Source organism: Nylanderia fulva, unplaced genomic scaffold, assembly GCF_048542155.1.
Source record: "Nylanderia fulva isolate GAGA-0341 unplaced genomic scaffold, ASM4854215v1 Scaffold3, whole genome shotgun sequence".
In the NCBI taxonomy this organism is placed as follows: domain Eukaryota; kingdom Metazoa; phylum Arthropoda; class Insecta; order Hymenoptera; family Formicidae; genus Nylanderia; species Nylanderia fulva.
Genome location: NW_028190368.1, coordinates 5,605,903 through 5,629,796, shown reverse-complemented (window position 1 = coordinate 5,629,796; position 23,894 = coordinate 5,605,903). Strand labels below are relative to the sequence as shown.

Genomic DNA, 23,894 nt, shown 5'->3' with positions numbered 1-23,894 from the left:
TACCATGACCTTCAATCGATTGTCCGATCAGATTCGAAAGGGAAGACCTTGGATGAGAGTTACGAAGACGAGCGATCGATGAAATTCTAAATTGTCGAAAGTAATTCAGCGACTTTGCCCGGCGAATTGACATTAAACATATGCATATGTATATTCTCGGGCTATCGTTTATTCACTCTTAGATAACACGTCTCATCGGAATGAATTCCTTTCATATTAGACGTCGCAAAGCGCCGCCGTTACGTAACTGAAAAATCTACATCCGCCTGGTATCCGCGCTTGCATAAGAAAATAATTTCGCTGGAAACCTTGGTACGCAAGATAGATCGACAACGATACAAGTCTCTCTCTCTGGCACGCTTAAATCATTCGATCATCCTATTAATATTGTGAAATAGGAAGATAGCTATATATAAAAAAAGAAAGACATTTTTACATTTTACAACCGAGATGCACCGAAATAAGCCGAGATCAACCAAAAGGAAGAAATTCTTAATAAGATCTTCGCATGTCTGACCATATCACGAGGATATATCACGAGGAGACGCGGGTAATTATCCGTAAAAGAGAGATTGAAAAAAGCGATCTGAGAAGAGAAAGAGAGAGAAGAAGAAGAAGAAGGCGAGTCCTTCGGGTAAGAGTTACGACGGCCATCCGCGCGCTCACTCGCATACGTAAGTGACGTCTCGCTGGCGTGATACACGGAGAAAATCGCTAAATAAGGTAATCATTGCTTGGACACCGCTGCCGCCGCTCTGCCGGTTAATGCTAGTAAGCAGCGGCTGAAGTTCAGGGTCGATCCGTGCTTGGCCGGATTACGTTCGCGCTTACGCGCTCACGTTCTTCTTTCTTCTTCTATTTAGGCCTTGAAGAGTTGCCGGGCAGGGTCTCGTGCCGCGCGCGCGCGCCTTACCACGGACGTAACAAATGACTGGACTGGAGTGTTAGCCGTGCAAGCCGCGGTCGCGAGGTGCAAGGGGAGAAACACTAAGTAAGTGTGCCATATCGAGCCTCCCATCGACCCAATAGCAGACTGGTGATACGGATTAAATTGATCCTTACAGGTCTGCCGAAGAACAGGCAGGATCTTTCGCGCCACAGGAATTGGAATTTAATCGCCGGAAGTTCATTTTATTTCAAGCCACTTCATTCCCGAGGTCGAGATAATAGCTCAGCGAAACTGTAATTAAACAGCTTCCCTTCTTGCCTGAAAATTCATCTTGCGTAGCATCTTGAATTTAATAAAATTATTTTAACCTTCTTATTTCTCGAGGAAATTAAGACCCTTTAAAGACGTTTAAAATACGTAAGACGACTTTTAAACAAGTGTGTCGTGCGGGTTGCCTTCTTGCTTCATCTAAGAGATGAGGTAGTCGATCAAGATAGGTATCAAGTTCGCCGCTCTTATTTGAAAATTCATGATATATTTATCAAAGCATTTGTTACAAAACTTTAAGGCTAAAGAGGGAAAAATATGTTGCAATATACATACAAGAAATTCAAAGAGAGTAGAGAGTCAAAGTGGTGCGCTTTTACCAGTCAAGTCATGCCTTTCGCTCTTGTACGTGCTGTGCTCTGCTGTGGCAAGAACAAAACTGCCTCTGAAAAGTATTCCGATATTCGGTGTCGGTAAGCTTTTAACTTCGGTTGATACTTTGTGCGAGAGAGAAATTTCAATGTATAAATAACAAGGTCTACAAAGCAGTCGACTGTGAAACATACTTGAATTTAAAAAAAAAGGTTGCGAAATAATTAAGCATGCACACATCGACAAAAAATGTAATCTTAGCATATATTTTCTTTTTAATTAAAAAGAATCAGAAACAATCATACTACTTTATATAACTTATTTCTATTATTTAATAAAAATTCAAAGACTTTCTGAGTACAGCGAAGAAATATCAAGTAATCATTATTTTTAATATGATTGTTACATGATTATTTAACAATAATATATTTATCAAAATTTATCAAAGTTAAATGATATATCTTTATTGTATCTTTGCTTATTATTTTTTATTTACGTTATTCATTAAATTAGCCCAATTAGCAACATATACGAATTACGAAATTGGAAATTGAAAGGCTGAAAAAACAGTAATTAAATTTTGAGAAAAAATCGAAAACATTAATTATCGATTGACTTTGATAAAAGCTTGCTTTTGTTATAACATTTTACTTTGCATTTAAAATTTTCAGAACTAATTTCAAACACATCTTACAAAACAACAATAGCTTCTTTTGATTCTCATTTCTCTATACGTTGAAAACTGACACCAATTACATCGCGCTTTCGTCATCGCTCGCAGTGAATCATTCGAGACCGAATTTGTAATATGCTAACAATGGCTAAAAAAAAAAAAAAAGAAAACGAGTACAGTGTAACGATACATATACAACTGATGCAGAGCTGATTCCTGAGGTCGGGGAACGTCAGATAAGAGGAGAAAGTCGACAAATTCGTAAACTTCTACCGGGCGGATCGACCGACGTTGCCGCTCGTTTATCGCTCTTGCTGCTGTATATTTGTGTGTATATATGTATATATAAATATGTGTGTGTCTGCAAGCACACATCTCCATGCATACACACGGACGTATGCGTGAGTGTACTTTCCTTTCGGTTTAGACGATTTGATTGTACGCGCGTGCACATACATACGTATAAAAGCGCGAGGCGACGATGCGCGGTACACGCGAGCATTATAATCTCCTATCCGGATGGCGGACGTTACGATCTACCATTGAATCGAACAATGGCGAAACTGGGTTACGCAAATGTCGAGGCTGGAAATTAAAGCGCGAGACCCCCGGAGGGAGCTAAAGCGCGGGCGAGAGAGAGAATTCACGTCGTCGCGGCCGAGCGATGAAAAAGATCGCGCTCCGTTGAAAAACGCGGGCTTAATCGTAGGAAATGAGCGGTTCGTTAAACCCAATTGCGTAAGACAATTTTTCAAAATTTTACGGATGTATTACACACACGTATGCTATAATATCTCTGCTATTACACGCTACATCCTTGGCTATTAATTCCTCGATCGATCCTTCGTCAATGTTGATACAAATTCATATTTTTAATATTTCGATTTGCGCAAATCGAAAGCTCTGTGGATTTAATATAATTTCTAAACAAATAATACAATTTTATTTGTCAATAATTTTTGAATAAATAATTACAGCGAAATTATAAGACTTTATTGCAAGCTATATGAAAAATAATTTGAATATCCCATTAAATTGTTTTTTTTTTAGGAAAAACTCGAATTTTTGTTGATTGAAGAATCGATAAGCGAATAAAGAAGCGACGTTGTAGTAGTGTTTTCAGATCACTTTACTGACAAGAGCGCATAGTTTTTACAGTCCGTGATCGATCGTTTCAATACTCGATATCTTTCTCTCGTGGTTTTCAGAAATTGCGGATTTGTACAGTTGTTTATTTAAAAAAGAGAAAAAAAAAAGAAAAAACACACAGATCGTGACAGCGCTGATTAAGGTGAGGCGGCTCAAACCGCGGCTCAAGCCGACCAGCACGGATTGAGCAACGCGGAGAGAGAACTCGTTACGGGGACCTGTAATGGGGCCCAGGCGTTTCCGCTCTATTTTTTGTAAACCCAATTACGTTTCGCTAGTCTGGATAGGCTATATGTTTCGCGGTCTCATTGTACCCCGAGTTCGTATATACTCCAACTACCATCGGTATCCACTCGTTTGGAACACTAAGCAATATCCCATGGAGAAACGATTCTGCACCGCAGAAGTGCAGCCGTTTAAGCTCGCAATCGGAGTGAAGTTTTTCGAAAAGAGATGATCCGCGACATCGTCGATCCTTCACGATACATTAAGCGAAGACAAGAGGTCGAGAAGACGAGGCTCGAGAAACGCCGGGTGTTTTTTCTTTTGAATTTTACTGTGAATAAAATCGGATCTCTCGTATTCTCAACATTTTTACGGCGCCGTATAAATAAGTACAACGAAATGATTTCAAATTAATATATAATGATTGCATTCCTCTTCACATTTGCATTTGTATTTTTCTCAAAGAAAATTACCTTTCTCAGAATCAAAGAAATGTGTAAAGCTGCAAATGTCAATTTGTGTGTACAACTATTATTAACAAGACAATTATTATAAAACTGGAAAAATAAAATCAGAAAGAAATATTTTTATCGGCTCTCAATATAAAGAATATAAATATGATGTTTTTTTTTAAATCGGCCAACAGAGCTAAAGCACGAAAAATTAATTATTCGGAAAATTAAAATTATTTGGAAAAATAAAATTAAAAAATTCTTTTTTGAAAAATAATATCAGTTGATGTCAATCTTCATTCTCTCTCTCATGAGATGCAACTTTAACGAGGCCTGACAGCAAGAATCCGCGCCTATTTTCGAACCGGCGAACTAGTTTACGTTCGATTCGCGGACAGTCGATTCGATATCTCGCCCGTGTTTCCGTCGTCCAAGAATAGCTTCGTGGTTCGCTGACTTCCCGTAAATGTGCGGCCGCGCATTGTATTTCTCGGCGTCCCAGGAACGAAAACGCGTCAGGGGGCAAAGTTATGACACCCCGTGAAACCGTGAGGTGACTCACACCTTTCCTCGATTTCGAATCGCCATTTTCCACCTGGTCTCTCACGCTCTCTCTCTTGCGCATCGCTCCATCGACTGTGACGTGCTCTCTCTTTCTCTCTTTTCTTCTCTCCCCCGTTCTTTCTCTTTCTCTTCAACGTCTCCTTTTTCTGTATATGCAATTCTTCGCAATCCAAGTACCATCGCATTAGTATCCGGAAGAGATCAGCGAATGTGTCTCTAATCGGAAGTGCGTATGCTCGTAAATTTTATCGTGAGAATTTTTCAGTCCGACACTATTGTCGAAATGACAAAAGAGGTCATCAGTTTAGTTCATTCACAATATTGTACGCTAATGTCCGTCGCAATTGTACATCGTAATCTACGATTTATTCTCAATCATTATAGTTGATAGTATGTAATATTCCGAGAGGGAAAGAGAGAAATAGAACCGCGGTTAAAGTTACAGACTACGAAGAGTCTGGGTTATCTCGACTTACGGAGTAAATACTACATTTAATGTTATTGTGTTCAATTTTCTCTCCTCTCGTGTCGCATTAACACATAAGTATTTGTGTCACGAAAAGCGACGACAAAAGAGAAAAACTTCCTACTTCTCTCGCAAGAAGAGACTCGGAATCAACCGCTGAATTCTCTAGAGACATCCGTTTGACGTTTCTGAATTTAACAGATCAGCTGATCCCAGACACGATCCCCTTTAAATTATCCGGGATCAGCGCGATCACCATTTGCTCCCTTTCGAGAGTGCTGAGCTACTCCATATAATTAGAGACGCGGAACTTCGCGATGGATCGGGGTGCCAAAAATAGCAACGCTGTCAGAGCGATGTGGTGGACTCGTTTTTTATTTTCTTTCACACGACGGAGCGACGGAAAAATTTCTCGCGCTCGATCGGCGCTCGAGCAGTCGCCGAGTCACCAGATACATTTCGTTCAAGGCCAGAAAGTAAAAAGCCTTTTCAGCTGCACTTACCGTACCGAGCTAGTCGAGTAGCTCTAACTGGTACATGCGCGCGCGCGAACACACGTCCACATCATTAGATTCGTACACGCGATGCACGCGACACGGCCTTGTGTGAGCTCGCACGTGTAAATATATGTGTATGCATTTTATGTGCATACGCGTGTGTAAATGCATGTATGATTGCGTGCATGTATGCGTGTGCATGCAAGCGCGAAGGCGTCCCTCCCGGTCTCTCTCTCTTTCTCTCTCTATCTCTCCCGTCCTCCGAAGCGAGTCCGCGAAGCGGCTAGTTACATGATCCATTCATTATATAAGAACAATCGTCTCCTCTAATAGACATGCTCCATCATTGTGAATCTGAAGGGCATGCTCGGTGTACGCGTGCGTCGTACACCTCTGCTCGTGATGCTTTCAGAGAAGCGGACGAAATTGCGTTCATCCCTCGACTAGCAAAAGGCGAAATTCGACGGAAGAAATTCGGATCGAAGGTCACCGAAGAATCTTTCTCCTCACGCGACTGTCATAATCGTGACGATATGAATTTTACGTTCTCCAATGCAATACTAGCTTCGCATTTATCTAATAAAAAAAAAAAAAAAAAACACGAGAGAGCTAGCGCGAATGTGCTTAATTACACTCGTTTCATAATGAACGACGGTCTCTCCGGATGCACGGAATGCATTGTACTATTCTTTAAAGCGTTTTCTTTTCGCCACTGCTGGACCAGTGTTTTCAGAATAAAATTCGCTGTAACATCCGGGAAAAAGCATGTTTCTTCTTTAATGAGATTGCAAAAATTGCGAAGGGAAAACTTTATAAACCCGGTTAATAATAAAAAAAAAAAAATATTTTCGAAGAAAAAATCTTTGGCGGAATTTCTAGTGTTGTGTTCAGATGGAGAACGGTTCTCCAAGGAAGAGAATCAATCCTAATCATCATTCGCAAACACACTCGCGATTTAATTCATTTCTTTGCTGACTTTGTGTAATTCCAGCATTACTCCCGTTTATTCTTTTACGCCGATTTCGCATCATGACGCACACAAATACACACACATATATATGTATATGCGCGTGTGTGAATCGGCCTTTATGCCACGAGCTTCTCCGCACCGCGTTGCTCTTACATAACGCGCGATCGTTTCTCTTAAACGAAGAGACGACGTCGCCTTCACCGCCGTGTATATAGTGATCCAAAGGGCACTCTTGTCCTGCTCCCGACAAGGAAATCGATGGTTCTTATGGCCATCGGTTTGGTATTTCCAAAGTGCATACCATGAGCGACAGATAGCATTTCGGTCACTTTTATGACGCGTCGAGAAAGGCTGGAGAACCTTTCTAGTCTGGCCAATTATTATTAACAGAATTTTGCCACATAATTAAACGCCCGTCCCATTAATATATCACGCTTTAATATGCTGTATAACATCGATGACATTTCTTAAATTAAATGCAAATATATGAAAATTAATGAGATTTTCCAAGCTGTCAAATATCAGAAAACTCGGTGCAAAAAATAATATTTGTCAAGTTTCTAAAATTAAGTATATATGATATGTATATGTACGTGTTTTGCATTCTCCCCTGTTCTAATTTCACTCGAAAAGTATAAAAGTACGTTGAAAAGTGACATAATAACTCTGATAAATTCTATTATCGGAAATAAACATATGTCTATAAAGATTCGCATTTTCTCGTGCGTAATTCCCGCAGCATCGAAATCTATACTCAGCGAAATTATATCGGTCTCCAAAGACGCTGTGTGCTCCACAATTTTGCCGAGATGTCCAACGATACGATATGCGCTTTCGTTCGCGCAGCGAATCCGCGGACTCGTTGATTGTCGGGAAAATGTGCGCGACGATGCCGAGTCGACGTTACATAAATCGCGCTGTAAAACGAGTAATTTGATTACGTGTAAAAAGAAAAAGACTATACATATACACAGCACGCAGGTAAATCCGTTCCTGCTACAACCCGCGCAAATCACCGGATAAGCGCGCGCGTTCTCACAAATTGTAATTAAGTACCCGTCCTGTGCGCGAGTACGCTTTCGTTCGTCATCCCGTCATCTATGTGTACTATATATATATCGCGATTATAAAACGTACATTATCCCCAGAAGGTGGCATCCGCGATGATAATCCTCCGCTTCGACTTTTCTCTCGGAAGATTTAACAAGTTTTTCGCGCGTTCTCCGTTTGAATTTCTTCAGGAAACTGCGCGTGAGATGGGAATATAATTTTAAATTTCCTTCGATCGCAAATAAAAAAAATTAATTTATATACATAGAACTTTCCCTTGCTTGGGAAAAAATGATTCTTTCCAGTTATATATCTAGAAACCTATAACTCTTCAGAGAGAGAGAGAGAGAAAAAAGGTATTTTCTAAAAAGCTGTCGAATACCATCGCGATTGCGTAACGCGGTCGATTCTTTTCTCGACGCATAATCTTGTTTTGTATTGACAGACGAGAATGGAAATATAGGAGAGCATGTGTGTGCGTAACGGGCGGAGGAGATTCGGATGCGCTCAATGTCAAAGAGCGCGCGGGCTCGTCAGCTGCAACTTTTACTGCGCAGCAGTAAAGAGAGATGCACGCGCCGCGCCTGACGGCGTGGATTAGTCATCTCCGATCCGGCGAGATCTGATTGGAGTCTGCATGCGCGATCGGGAACTATTAAACGGAGATGACCTTTCGCTACGTTAGATCTACATACACCCACGTCGCGGCCGAGAGACGCGCGTGCACGCGTGCGCGTTACGCAAGAATGCCCAGTGTTCTCTCTACGCACATCTCGCCCCATGCGTGCATATACGCATGCATTCTCGCTCTCTTTCTCTTTCCGCACCCTCCTCCCTCCCGCGCCCCTTTCTGCACTTCGCCGCTTCCTCCTCTCTTCGTCTCGCTCGCCTCTGTTGTGCAGTTTCCCGTCTAACAGAGGCGCGCATCACCGTTCCGCATCCGAAAGGCATTCAGAAGCGGCTTTTATTGAAGCGAAACTTTATCTCTGAACCGTCTAGGAAAAAATCGAACGAGTCTCGCAATGTTATATTTTTGTTACACGGAGAAAAATACATGTGCTTTTACGGAAAAATTATTTGTTCAACACTGGAAAAATTATTTCATTATCACTGTAATTTTTTTTTTCGTGAAAATATATATTAATGTAAAATAGGTGAAATTGTTATTTTTATGCAAAAATCACTTGCAATTTAAATTTAGCGTGTGTTTACTTTAGTAGATTTTATTTTATAAGCATTTATCCATTTGATTTATAACGTTATTTTATAGCATTTATACGTTACTAGCACTTTGTATGTGTAATTTTATGTTCAGTGAAATATTTTTAATTTTAAAAATATATTTAAATATATTTTATATGAAATTACATAATCTGTAATCTTTCATATGGATAGCAATCTAGCATGATTATGCTGGGTCGAAAAAAAACAACATAATTGTGTAATTTCACATAAATATTTTTTTTAGTGTGCATATTATTAATTGAATTTTTATGAAAAAAAATAAAAACTTTTTCATTATATAATTTAACATTTTACAGGCCTTACTTTAAGAAAAACTCTAAATACTCCAAATCTCCCATTATTATGAGAGCGAACTGCTCTCTAATTCAGCCTCAAAGTAAAATAAGTAGATTTAAATTTAATATCCTAGAAAACATTAATATAAATTATAGAATTGTGTAGGTATAATGTTTTTTTTTCTAAGAAAACACCTGTTAACATATCGAATGCATATCGTTGATAGAGAACGAGTACGACTTATATAACTTTCCGACATCGCATTTACTGTTAACTGCATCGTTATTAACTTAAAGTGTTTTTTTCTTTTTTTTTTTAATACAAAAACCAGTGCCAGAGAGTGGAAGTCGGAAGATGCAGATAAATTTTTTCCCGGCAGCGCGCTATGCACAAGCGCAACCTCTCACACGGCGCATTTACATTCTCCATCTCGGAAACGCCTCGCGAATATATTTCAATACAGAGCTATAAGATTGCCGCTTTTGGCATGGCCTTGCCTTGAGTCGCGTGTAAGTGAGTCAGGCGGAAACAAGGAATGTCGAGCGAAGATCGCTTCGCGGTAAGTTAACTCTCGCTCTCTTTGCAATTTCGCTAATAATGCATCTCCGTTCCACGGAAGCCTGCGGCTCCGAGCGCCTTAGTGGGAATTTAAAATTGAAATCTCGCCTGCGAGAAAAAAAAATAAAACAATAAAAATATTTCTCTCTCTAAATTATTAAGATATATTATGTCAAATAATTTTATTTATATTTTATCCGCGGAAATTCTAAAATATGAATGCACCGATCCATTGCATGATATTAATCCCGGATCATAATTCGGGAATGAATCCGAAAGAGGAAAATTTATTGAGAGTAGAAGAGAGTGCGAAATTGAACCGTCACATCTGGCATCTTTAACAAAATTCGTGAATAAAATCGATTTTTTGTTTCGCCATTGATTGGCACAAGTTTCACGCTCTCTAGCATATTGTTTTCGATAATACTGATTACATCGCGAATGACAATTTTTGTGGCCGCAATCTGTCCGCCATCGCCGGAAGCGCAACGTAGGATACTTGTATAGAATTCCATACGATCGTTTATCGCGATAGCCGTCGCACTTTAATCATAACGTGACTTTCATCTACATAGCTAATCAGACAATTCTGTTGTGCCGCGTGGCAGCCTTGAATAATTATTTCTGTTTCCATCGTTGTTACGCTGTCGTTTCTTCTCGCGAACAGATCCGCCTAGTCGTCGACGACGAAGCACGTCGCTGGATCGATATCGTTGGAATCGAGAGAATTTTGTCGATCAGACCGACGATTGGATCTAAATCTTGGATTATTCACGCTTGATCGGTCAGCGAAGAGATTTCCGATGCGTTACGTCGACTTTTTCTAATCTTACGTAACTTCATTCGCGATCGATCTTTTGTGCGTCATATCTTTACTTTTCAATCGCGAAATGCAAACTAATTTTTTCAAGATTCTAAAATGACTCATAAAGCAACGCGGATTATTATAACCGCTTTTTTTTCTTTCATCTATGGATTTTATAATTTTTTTAAAGCTATGGATTTTATAATTTATTTTCAGATTCTAAAATGCTCATAAAGTAACCCGGATGATTATGACTACTTTTTCTTCCTTCATCTATGGATTCTTTTATAAATTCGCTGAGTCAATTGTTTCTTAGTGAGAATTTTATCGAATATATCATGTACGATGCTAATTCATCGCACGTTTCATAAGCATAGTGAAGGTAAGGCTTCTGTCAGCTTTATAAAGATGTTACATAAGCGAAGGCGAGAGAGAAAAGTGCATCCTGTTATAGACGCATCACCACACCCGCTTCTCGTCGCGATTCTCTTAAATTGCGCGCGAACGTAACGAGGCTCATACGTACAACGTCGTGTAATTATTATAATTCGAGGTAACGTTTAAACATAGTATGAATATTAACGAGGTGCCGATTATGTCTCACAGCGGGATATATCGTTTAATTTGCATCACGCTACGATTGAGGAAATTCCGAATAATATACATATCCTCGTCTCGATTGTCCCGATATTATCCGCAACACATGCAGTTTTATTTTTTTTAAGCGCAGATATAAATAAATTTTTAATTCCGATACAGAGAGATCATCTACAACAGCTTCTCGTTCCGTATCGAAACTTATCTTTGCACAAAAATATAGGCATCTCTTTGCCCTCGTTCGGAGGGCTTGATCAACCAACCCTTGATCAACCAGATCGTTTTGGGATATTGATCTAAGATCGGTACTTTTCTCATTGGTATAATTTTGAAACATAATGCGATTATAATATTGCAGATTATTCTTTAAAATTAATAATGATTAATTTAAAACTAAATTGATAAAATTCTTAAAATAAAACATAATTTTTTTCTTATATCGTACAAGATACAAATAATAAAATAAAATTCTAGAATTAATTTTATATCTGTATTAAATTTTATTATATTTAGTATGATCTATTATTGTTTAATATTATTTAATGTTGTGTGAAAAAGTGAGACAAATAGCGTCCCGTCTAAGGTTTATACGGGATGCTTTTAGTGAAAGTCGAAATTCGGGATATCTCTAAAAATTTGGTTGGCCACCCTACTTGTTTGCGTAGATTTTCTCTTTCTTGAGCATTTCGACTGCAGCGTGCAAAATTGCATACGGGCTAAAACAATGCACAACGGCTACCTAAGCGATATGCAATACGATACTTTTATGCACGTCTACATCGCGGGCTGGACACTTACATAATCGCAATGATCTCACATTGTGGGTGGAGACTTGCCGCTAACTCTATTCGCACGCGAACACAACGGTAAGCACATTTCAAATGCAGATTTTTTTTAAATTATCGTTTAAATATAGTCTGTATTTCTCGTTTTTAAATATTTGAAAATATTTATATTTTTTTTGTGAGAATCACAGAATACAAATATTAGTAGCTAGACAACATTTATTTATTTTAAATGCTAATTATAGTTAATTGGAACCATTGTTTAAAAAAGAAACAAATTTTTATTTTAAATAATAATATTTGAAGTCTTCATTAAATTTACGTTTTTTATAATATTGTTTTTTGTATTATGCAATAATAATTTTTTTTATGCTTAACTATCATTTATATAATACTAATTTACAAACATAATTAACACAATGTAATACAACGTGGATGGAGAGAATTTGAAAGACATAAGTTGTAAAAGCAAAATAAATGGAATGTAAATATAAATTTGTGAAAATGGTATTCTCAAATATTTTGCTGTTCACATTTAATTAAAAAATAAATATATATATATATGTATAATTAAACAATTAATTAGAATAATAATTAATAATAATATAATAAGTAAAATAATTATTCTAATTCTAATTAATTAAAATTTCTAACACAAAATATATATTTGAAATATTTAATTTTGATTCGTAATATCAATTAAATATTTTTCACAGAAGCAAACACGTGTTTAAAAAAATGTGTTATAGGTTACATTAAAAAAAAATATCTTTATCGTTTTTGAAAAGGTAAACGTGGCACGACTGGAATTGCGCTCGAATCGAAACTGCGGAAATTTCAGCAATCTGGAAAAACAACATTAGAATCAAATAATCGAACAATATGTTTGTCACTTATAATCATCATCTCTATAATATAGAAAGAATAGAACATCTTTATAATAAAGTTCAAAAGTTTGTAAGTGAAATTTTCCATTCAAAGATTCTATTTAAAATTTCTAATTATTAGATTTATTATTAAAAATCACAATAAAGTTTATTTTCTATTCATGCAACATTTAAAAAAAGAAAAAACATAAAAGCAATTCAAGGCGCCAGTCTTGCCATTTTTCTTTTCTTCCAAATGCAAACAAATCGCATTTTGTTATACAATTTCTTTTCGGTATATACTAATGCATATGGTGCAGCTATGTTAGAAAATCTTGAAACTAACATATGTCGAAAATGGGTTGCGAATGATTTGTGTGTCTTGATCATCACAGTCTTGACCAGTCAATTCCGAATGTCAGTTATGTACTTGAATTGGTAGTGGACTTCTGCGTATCTATTGAAATACGAATTAATCTAATCTGAAAATAAGAATTAATCTAATCTGAATATTAAATGGGGTGCAAATATCAGTGAGATTTTCGATGATGCATAAGAAAAATCAGAAAATAATTATGTACGACAATCTTTCAACGCGCACCTTTCCATGAAATGACGATATTCGGCAAATATTTGCACGCGATCACAATATAAATACTACTTTTGAGTCATAAAAGTCGATTCTGTATTGAAAATATATATACACACGCACACATATAATTTTACTACCTTATCTTATGTTTATGTTAGACAATCATTGTTATTTGCACAAATTTATATGTGTATACCAAAGTCTACACTTTAATAAATCGATATTGCAATTAACGTTATCGATATATAAAATGATTCTTAAACGTCAGAATCGCGACATTTATGAGAATACATTAATAATTAATTGAGTCGTTAATAAGCAAATTATCTCGAGAGCTAACAAATCGCTTTCCTGCGTCGCGCATCGATTTTCTTTACAAGCAAAACTACAAGCTTAGACTTTACTTTTGACTAATCGACCGTGAAAAAGCCTTTTGCAATGGCCGTGGGAGATGAATGGCTGTCATTGACGCGAGTCGAAAATGAGATGAAATCCGTTATTCGGATCATCCGTTACGTGACGCGACGTAACGAGGATGATTAGCATGTGTCGCCGAGTGGGAGACGAGACGATTGCGAGATCGTTTGAAAGTAACAATGGCGAAGGAGAAATTACGTTGGCAGTTAGCTATACATATACATGTACGAGAGCGCGTCGCGTTGTGCACGTAAGCGGGCACGTAAGCAAGAAAGTCCGCCTCCGCGAACGAGCGGATGTGCGGGTGAAAACGCGCGAGGAAGTCGGGAAACCGAGCAGATTACTGGCGACAAACGAGTCATTTTTGTTTCATAACTCGCGGAGAATTTATTTCAAAGAAAATCAAATCAAAGTATGAGCGCGCGCAAATGGAAATTTCTCCCTTTCGCGCCTTCAGCTGCGGAAAACTACATAATGGATTTGTTAATATTTATTATATGAGAGAAGGGTTATTTTTTAAGAAACATTACCTAAATAATAAATTAATATTTATTATTAATGCTATTTTTAATTTCTACGCTTATAACGCGCTATTGTATTCATGGATTGATATCGATCTAAATTGCACTTATATATGTATATTCAGCAAAATTGAGTAAAGATTTTATAACAGTTTTATTACAAAATGCTTTCCCGTCTAATTATTATATTTATACAACGCAATTATTAAAATTTTAACTTTTAATTTATAATGTACAAATATTATAATAAATATTTTCATATAGGAAAGTAATAAATTATAAATTATTTATTAATTATTAATAAATTATAAACTGTAGAGCGGCCGCCCAATAACCATTTAAAGCAATGATTGCAACAATATTACTACTGAAAACATATATAGTTAAATTAAAAGCGAAAAGTAGCTTGTAGAGATAAGCGTCAAACATAAAAATTTGATTATTATTTCAATTGTTCGCGTATCTTAATTAACATTCTAAATGTATACAATATTTTTTATTCAACGATTGATTTTTCATTATTTGTTTGAAGGTTTGTCCAAGATTTATGCTAATCCGCTGCTTCAATCGTGCTATAAAAATTTACAAATAATATAACTAAAAAAAAATATTAACTTTACATATAAAATATAATACCGTATTTCAAAGATGAAAAAAATAGATTTTCTCTGCGATTATATTAAAAATAAAAATATAGAACAAAAATAATATAATATATACAAATTATAAAAAAATGTACCAAAACTAAAACTTGGCTGCTCGAAACATGGTACACAAAGTCACTCATTGCTTGCCTCTCACTTTAATTCTGGTTATCTATCCGACCAGTTGCGCCGATATTTTCAACATGACGTAATACGTTTTATTAGACATTAAATCACATTACATCTTGCATTACTTTTGTTACTAAATATTTATGCGTTTGTAATACCAAAACATATATAATGGCGCACGTGTCAAGCAAGGAGTGTTCGTTGTATTAGTATATAGTAGTTCGTGTGGCCCCACGTGAACTCTTTCGCGACCCAAAATTAGGACACTTTCACTGTCGCCCGACCCCTCGACCGGCCATATTTCATGCGAGGTACAATAGGGACGTACAACATTTCAGGCACAAGTCGTTACTTCGAAATTACAGTTCTCTTCTCGCGCATCGCTCCAGTGCGTTACGTACAATAAAGCCAACACAATGTGCCGACATAATTTCGAAAAGATGTACGTCCTCTTCGTATTGAATATTTAACCTTTTACTTCTCAAATGTTTCTAATCATTTATGACATTTATATTCCGATTTATAAATGAAGTAGTAAATGCCGAAGCGATAAATCATATCATGATTTATATCTGCACTGTATGATTTATATTTAATATTTCTAATTAATAACGCGGACTCGCTGTTTTTTTACATATTTATATTTAATATTCTCTGATTGCAACGCTAGAAAAAATTGCGTTTAATAATAAATGCTATGCTATAAATAGAGATTTAAATGTGTGTACATTTTTCGTTTAAAATTTAAGAAAACGTGTATATATTCTTTCTACAAAATTGCAATTTGAGCAAAAATGTATGACTGATAAAAATAGATGTGACGATTTTTTAAAATTATTCCGTTCTGCAAAAAAGTTTGCATTCTACAGGTTCGAAATGAAATGCAAGATAAAGTATAACGCGATACTTGGTTACACATACTTCATTTAATCCCTACGTGAAATGAAGAATAATAATAATTTTTCGTCCGAGCGCTCGTAACGCGATTGCTACGCGAAATTATACAAAATTGCAATTTGAGCAAAAATATATGACTGATAAAAATAGATGTGACGATTTTTTAAAATTATTCCGTTCTGCAAAAAAGTTTGCATTCTACAGGTTCGAAATGAAATGCAAGATAAAGTATAACGCGATACTTGGTTACACGAACTTCATTTAATCTCTACGTGAAATGAAGAATAATAATAATTTTTCGTCCGAGCGCTCGTAACGCGATTGCTACGCGAAATTATACGACCCGCTAAAAAACTCCAGTAGCGCACTATAGCCGGTAACTATGTACGATGCGCGGTTATGAACGCGTCTACGTAATTGCGTGTTTATTTTCCTGGCACATTTTTCCAACGTCATAAACGATAATACCCTCTTAAAGGTACATATACATCAATTCGCTCGCTCGTTACCAGACTTAAGCATGTTGGGGCTATTACGTCCAGCGAGTATGGTAATCCTAATAAAAGTTTTCCGTGTTGTTTAGCACTTGACATGTAACGCGATTCTTCGAAATCGAGAAAAGAAAAATATATCACAGATAGGAAAATGCGTAATCCATTCTCGATCTTATCCCGCCAGACGTATATCTCATATTTAATTCATTCGCTCCAACTATCTGCTATTTAAAATGTCAGATCATTAATATATTCTCATTATCTCGTAAAGTTCTCCTTTAGTATAAAAAAAAGCCACGGTAGAAAGTCAAGCCGATGAATTTCTTCATCCGTTAGATACCCACATCGACACACCACGGGGTTCTCTCTCTCTCTCTCTCTCCCGCTACCGTTTCGTCAATAATACCTACAATCCTTTTTTCTTCGGCGCGTATATACGAGAACGTTACACGGAGGCGGTGTAACAGGCGAGCGAGTAAGCGAGCGAGCGAGCGAGCGAGTCCCGAAGGGGCCCGAGTCGAGAGTGCACAAGCGGGGCCCGCGATAGATGAAAGTGAAAGGAAAGGTAGAAAGGGTTGTGGCGGAGGTAGAGGTAGGTAGGTACTCGCCGTGCTGTTACTCGCCGTCTACAAACTAAACCCGAGTCTCGCCCGCCCGCTCGAGGGCCCGCGAGATTTACAATCGCGAACCGAGAGCGAGCGAAATACCATACGGGCGGTTGCTGCCGATTAAAGTGCATATATGTATGTATGTATGTGCCTGCGTAGAGGCGACGTATGTGCCAATATGTCTCTATACATATACGCGCGAATCGCGATTTTCTGCAGCTATGGAGGAAGAGAGAGAGAGAGAGAGAGATCGCTCTCGTATTTTCTCGCGAGCCTCTCCTGTCATGCGATTCCGCGCTCGGCTTTGCGATAATTTTCCGTCACGACCTGCCGGACACCGGCGCGCCGCAATAACAAGTAGTGGGTTTCAAGTATTTTGCGGCCGAGCTGTAAAATTACGCAATAATTCCGGTGGTGAATTATTTCGCGCGATATTGCGTCAGGATAAGGGGTAATTATCGTTCTTTCCGATTCACGATCATTCCGTTCTTCGTAATCGGGTACATCGTAGTCGCGAGCAATGTCAAAAATAATTACACTTGAGAATGATCGTTTTTCTTCGGCCCAATATATATGGCATTTAAATGACGAAATAATTGTGGGACCAAGCTCCTGTTTTGTAAATGTGGAATGAGAGATTTCGAAATGCATCTCTTTGGCAACGAAGGGCCAGAAGCGATATACATGTATATTAAATCACTGGAATCAGCTTCTGAGTATAGAAATTATGAATTTAAGTAATGATCTGTCACGTGTGTAGGATAACCGGAAAATATACTACATGAATCTTTTTCCAGCGTTATAATGTTTAGTTTATAATGTGCATCCGGTATAACGTATAAAACATGTTTTTTGCTTTTATATACCCAGGTTTCAGATTTGTCAACACAGAACGTTTCATGATATAATCAATTTAATGTGCACTACATTTTCTAATTATAAAATGAAGAATTCCTCCCTCTATCGTTTATAAATATATATCATTAACTGATTTATTTATTTATAAGATACATTATATATTTTTTATTATTAATTTTAAAAAATATTAATAAACAAAATAAAAAATACAATCTTGACTCTACCTCGTATAAATACACATCTCAAACCGGACGTACTTTAAAACGAATTGAAACGTGACGAATTTAAAAAGGACCGCATCTTTAGAAATCAAAAAAAAATCGAAAAGAAAAAAGAGTTGAAGTTTATGAAAGCACACGTCAAATGGTGATGTAAGAAATGCAGATCCACAACTTTGTTCGCGGTAAGTACGAATCTCCGAAAATTTCCTGACACGCAATAGCAGTCGATAAATCATTCGGAGCTTCGTGCGTACATTGCGTAGGTACGGAGGTAATGTGTGACGAACGGCTAAACTCCGTAAGAAATTTACGGGTCTGTCGAGAGCCAAACTTTCAAGGTTGCGACACGTCTGGGAAGACGAGTTTATACTCGATTACACACAGAGACGTGGCGGGGGAGTTAAAAATAGGATTGCGCGCGAAACTTTCTTCGGGCGACGAGAAGTGTTGGCTCATTTCGATGTGATATTTAAGACAGAGCGCAAATATATATATATATATATATGTACATACACACGTGAAGAACCGTATTTCGTACAATCGACGGAAATTTCATCGGCATCGGTATCGTAATCGTACCTGCCAATTCGGCACGACTCGGCACTCAGGTGAAAGTGTACGAACGAAACATTTTCGCCTAACGTCCTAAATCGTTAAAGTCACGCTTTTCGCAAGCCGGAGTTAGCCGAGGAAAATGCGGTGAATTTCGATCCCCTCGATCACCTCGAATCGATCGTTAATTCGTTCGAACCTCGGGCGATAATTATCTCTCTCTCTCTATCTACGTAGCCATTAGCTTTTTAATGCATTGGCATGTATATGTACACGTTAAGGAAAGGTGCTATTTTAATAGCGTACTCTCAATCGCGAATTTAATTTCTGGCTACGACCAGTAAGCAGTTTCTAATTTTCGAGGAGGCACAACGACTAGACTAGAGGATTGAATTAAGTCTTGGCATTGTCACATAATCGTATTTATATGAAAGATCTATTATTTAATGTCGCGTTGATAAATTTCGCATAGACTCGAATATGTATGTACCTCGTTATGTAGCGAATTGTATCAGAAGATGAACGAGATGCATTGAAGGAGAGATTCCAACATCGCTCTGAGTCGTATAATATATTACTATGTTGAAAAGTGGCATAAGTTTTGCGAGATTTAAATAACTCATAAAGCAATTGCTTGGGAAGCGAAAGGACTCGAATTCGATTCTCCATTCAGTCCGCAAATATCGTTGCCTAGAGATTATTTGTTGGACTGAAAAATATGCATAAATATGCTTCATTGATACCTCAATGCCTCTGCCACGAATAGATGATTTCTATGAACATGTGTGTGTGATCACTGTGAGTCTCGTGCCACTCTTTATTATATTCACTTCTGTTTATTTACCTGAGATTATCCTTAAAACACTGTTTAAAAAATTTCCTCAGTCGGATAGTTATAATAGAAAATGAATACATTTCTCCTATCCTTCTAAGTGATCATTTCTTCTATCCTGCTGACAATTTAGCCATTTCTTTCTACATCATTTCTTCTATTCTGTTCTGATAATGGTCTCCAGCAGGGAGAAATTTTTCGGATATTTTAGCCAAAAAAAGCTTCTCACCACAAATGATAAATAGCTTTTATATTATTCCTGGCGAAGAAAAATGAATTTTTTTGTGATAATTAAAAAAAATTCATTCTTCTTCGCCAGGAATAATATAAAAAGAAAGATTGTGAATTAAAATTCGACACGCTGGTAAGTATCGATAAATGTCGGTATATTTTTACGTTTCGATCATATGGGTTGTGGTCTTTCTGAAAAAGACTTTATACAACCGTTATTATGACTTTCCTCGACCATCGCAGCGTGACTTTCTTCGTTTGAAAAGAAAGCATTTACGCGCTCGATGACGTGTCGAAATGGCGGCCGAAAAACATGATGGGTCGATGAAAAATAACACGTGCGCCTTTCGAATAATCTCACGCTGACAGATTTCGTCGACGCGTTAACAAAGCCACACGCGATACCTGGAACGCCGTCGATTCTACGCGTCAACATGCGTAGATAGGAAGCATTATCTACGTAAATTTATTCGCCGCGCATCCGTAAACTTGCAACTTTGCGCCGGTCTATGCAAATCACCGACATCGACCATGTGCATTGTACATCCCTGAGGTCGCACATGTGTCTCCCGTAAATCCAAATCAAGTATCGTCTTTCGACATCATAAATATCCCCACTGGCGTATTAGATCTACATTACCCAGACATCGCGTACGTCTTGCGATCGCCCTAAAAATAAATCACAAGCACGGTGACAACAGTTGGAAAATTCCAGAAATCGCGACAATCGATGCAAGTCAGCAACACGTGTCGCTTAAATTCTATTCAATTCTCTTCAATGAACTTTAATTATCTTTCTAGCTTTCTTTGATTACCTAGTTTTTCAATGACGTATGATATTGATGATTCCAAAGGTCGAATTATTTTCTCGATATCATCACAATGTGTAGCAAGAATTTACAGATAAAGTTCTTAAACAGATGCACGTGCGATATATCTATCTATCTTACAATCATAGGCGGAGGAGGACAAGAGAGAGATATTTGATATATAAAAAAAAAAAAATAAAAATAATCAAAAGATCAAGACGGAACAAAAAGTAAGAAAAATTAGAATCAAGCTTTCTCTCTTGAAAAAATCCTGCGGGCGCAGAATCTTGTAACTTATTGGTAAGATAGCAGCACTCAGCGCGATAGAATCAACAGGTCGATCTGGATCGATCGCGAAGGCGCGAAAGCGAGGTGCGCGAGTGAAACAGGAATAGGAACTTCCTCTCTCGCGGCGCGAATCGCACGCGCGAATTCCCACGGTGCGGAGATAAGGCAGAGGCGGGAGATAAAGAGAGACCATGAGGAGAGATGTGAAGAGGAAGCGGAGAGAAAAAAAAATGATGAAGGAAAAGAATGATGGGAAGAGAGAGAGAGAGAGAGAGAAAGGACGGAGGAAGGAAGAGTAGGGCAAAAGGAGAGGGAAGCAGAGCTCTCGGCGAGGACGATGTGGGAAAAGAGGAAGCTAATCAGAAGCGGAAGTACGCTCTGGCGAGGCCCGAGGCCTTGAGAAGGCATATACAGTCGACCGCGTAGCTTTTAGCTCTCTTAATTGCAACTTTATTTAACGCGCCGGTTCGGCCAATCCACGGCGGGAACAGCGCGTCTTAATAAGCGTCTTATCGCGTATGCGAGGAAGAAATGTCTGAGAAAGGAACGAACGAGAATCGTGGAAGGTAGAAAAGCCCTCTCTGAAGTGAAGTACCTGAGGAAAAAGTGCATTGTCTCTCTCTTCGAGATGAATCGCGGCGGGTATGAATATTAGCTCTGCAATCTACTAACTATTAACGCGAACAGTTATCTGTAATTAATAATCGCTAATGTATGATATTATTGTAATGTACAAGGATATATTGTATAAATTATGATTATCGTTGTAATTGTAATTTTAATTGCTACCGCGTTCGCAGAAAACTGAATTTATGAGTGTATAAGTATCTTTAGTTTAAAAATGAACGATACCAAGGGCGATAAGAGGTTTACGAATATCCAATTAGAACTTGGTGCGCCGGTTATCTCGATTGCGCGTTTATCTCACAATATCCACGTTAATGACATCGGGTTGCGATAATAGCAAAATAATTCTCAATACAGTCATTGACGAACAATCGCGATATCCCGTCCACGTGCTTTGGCATTCTTTCTGTTTATTAGCGAACCTGATCGATTCGACGAAATGTCATTTCTCTTAAGGATGAGTGAACAATTTTAATGTAATTAAATCGTCTTCCGATACGCTGTTCGATCATTAACACAAATTAACGAATGGCTTAAGTTCAGTTTGTTTAGCGGGAATTGGATGTGATTCATTCCGCGATTCGCTCCAATTTACTACGTTAGATATCGATCGATCGATATCAGGGCGTATCAAATGCGCGTTACATCTCGTATTCAATAATATCGCAAATCATAAAATCCTCTGTTATCTCAGTAATTAATTGTATCAATCTCGTAATCCCGTAATCTATCTTGTTGCCGATTATTCGATAATTTGATTTACTTTACGAGTCAATTCCCGAAAGATCTTGAATGATGAAACGATCTAGTAATGATAAAAACAATTTTTAAAAAGCTGCATATATATATTTATCAAAGTAGAACATAAGTATCGCTTCTATAATTTTGTATAATTTATAATTATATAATATATATATATAATATTGTTAATTATATAGAAAAGCTTTTCAATTAAATGTCATTATATTCTAGATATATTTTGAAATTATCCTTCAAAATGTTACACAATATTGCCATATTTGACGTTTACAAAATATTTCCTTCAATTAGCACGTATCGACGCGAATGAATATTAATTACTCATAATCCTTGCTTGTTACGGAGAAGCTTTTCACTCATCCTTTTTCATAGCTGCATAATGTGGTAATTGCACGTCGCGCTAATTGGGTACTTACCGAAAATAACTTCGGCAAATTTGAGGAGAGTTACGATGTGCAAGGTATTCGGTAGAACGCGAATAACGATCGTCAAATCGTTTTGAACCGTACGTTAAATGATTTGACCATAAATTTGCTTGCGAAATTAAGTCCCCGATGCATAAATTAGCCAAATCGAATAGTTGACATAGTTAAAATTTGCGGACAATAGTGCAAACAACTTCGTAGCAAGCTATCGCTAATTATTGTGAGCAAATTTATTTGCGATATACGTTAAATTAAATGTCTGTAAACATCGATTATCAACCGTAACGTTATTATCAATTTCTATTCAAAGAAATAAGTTTGTTTCAAATTCTTTTTCAATTTTAATAAAAATAATTTTTTCAATATACATAAAGTTTGAAAAATATTGCTGGAATAGTAATGAAAACAAATAAAAAGGTCAGAAATCGGTCTAAAATTGTCAAGAATAATTATTTAAATAAAAAAATATATACAAATAATAATAAATAAATTTAGAACGCGCAACAAAATTCTAATAAGAAATAAAATTTAACAGTAAAAAAATATATATATATATATTTTAAATACCATTGAATCTTTCTATAAATAATTTATTAATTTTTTTTACGCCCACGTTGCTGTAAGGCTGTATTTTAAGAAGAGAACATTTGCATGAGAACTATCGCCTTGGCGAATAAGCTTTCCCACACCGCGAAATTATTTTTGTGTTCGAGAAAAGAGAAACGCGTGTGATGCGATGCGTGCAAAAAAAAATGGAGGAAACCCGACTTTATTTCGACCGGTTCACCTTTTCGGAAGTGTTCGGCGACATGATTTCTGTCGCGTTCGCGGAATGCGCGATTTACGTATTCACTATGTCTCTATGTGCAATATGTGCACTACGAGCACTACGTAAGAAATGCCGCACATATACAAGCTCTCCGACAGATAATGGCAAGATGAATGCGAAATGGCGAACGCAAAGGCACCTTTCGATATGCGACCTTGACTAGAGATCGCTTTTTCTCTGCGATTCGTCATTCTGCGCTATTGATGACCACATTGGTCTCGCGCGAGGAGCGGCTCCGTCGTTTCTTTTTTCTTTTTTTCCTTTTTTTTTCTTCAAAGACGGTTACACAACGCTCGTCCATAATAATTCGCGACCATGGTGCCACCGCTGTGAACTTGAATTATTATGCTCGGAAAGAAGTTTTCCTATCTTCCTTCTCTCGCGAGCGAGAAAGAGAGTTTGTAGCTGCGCGCTGTATTCACCGGTTTTACTCGCGTTTCCTGTTTTTCTTGCTT

At 37.3% G+C, this 23,894-nt stretch overlaps 1 protein-coding gene across 1 annotated transcript in view; it reads right to left on the bottom strand.

The window, feature by feature from the left end:
- Positions 1-23,894, bottom strand: part of LOC114933564 (uncharacterized) — a 30,982-nt gene that overhangs the window by 1,276 nt on the left and 5,812 nt on the right. The gene's annotated exons all lie outside the window — the stretch shown is intronic.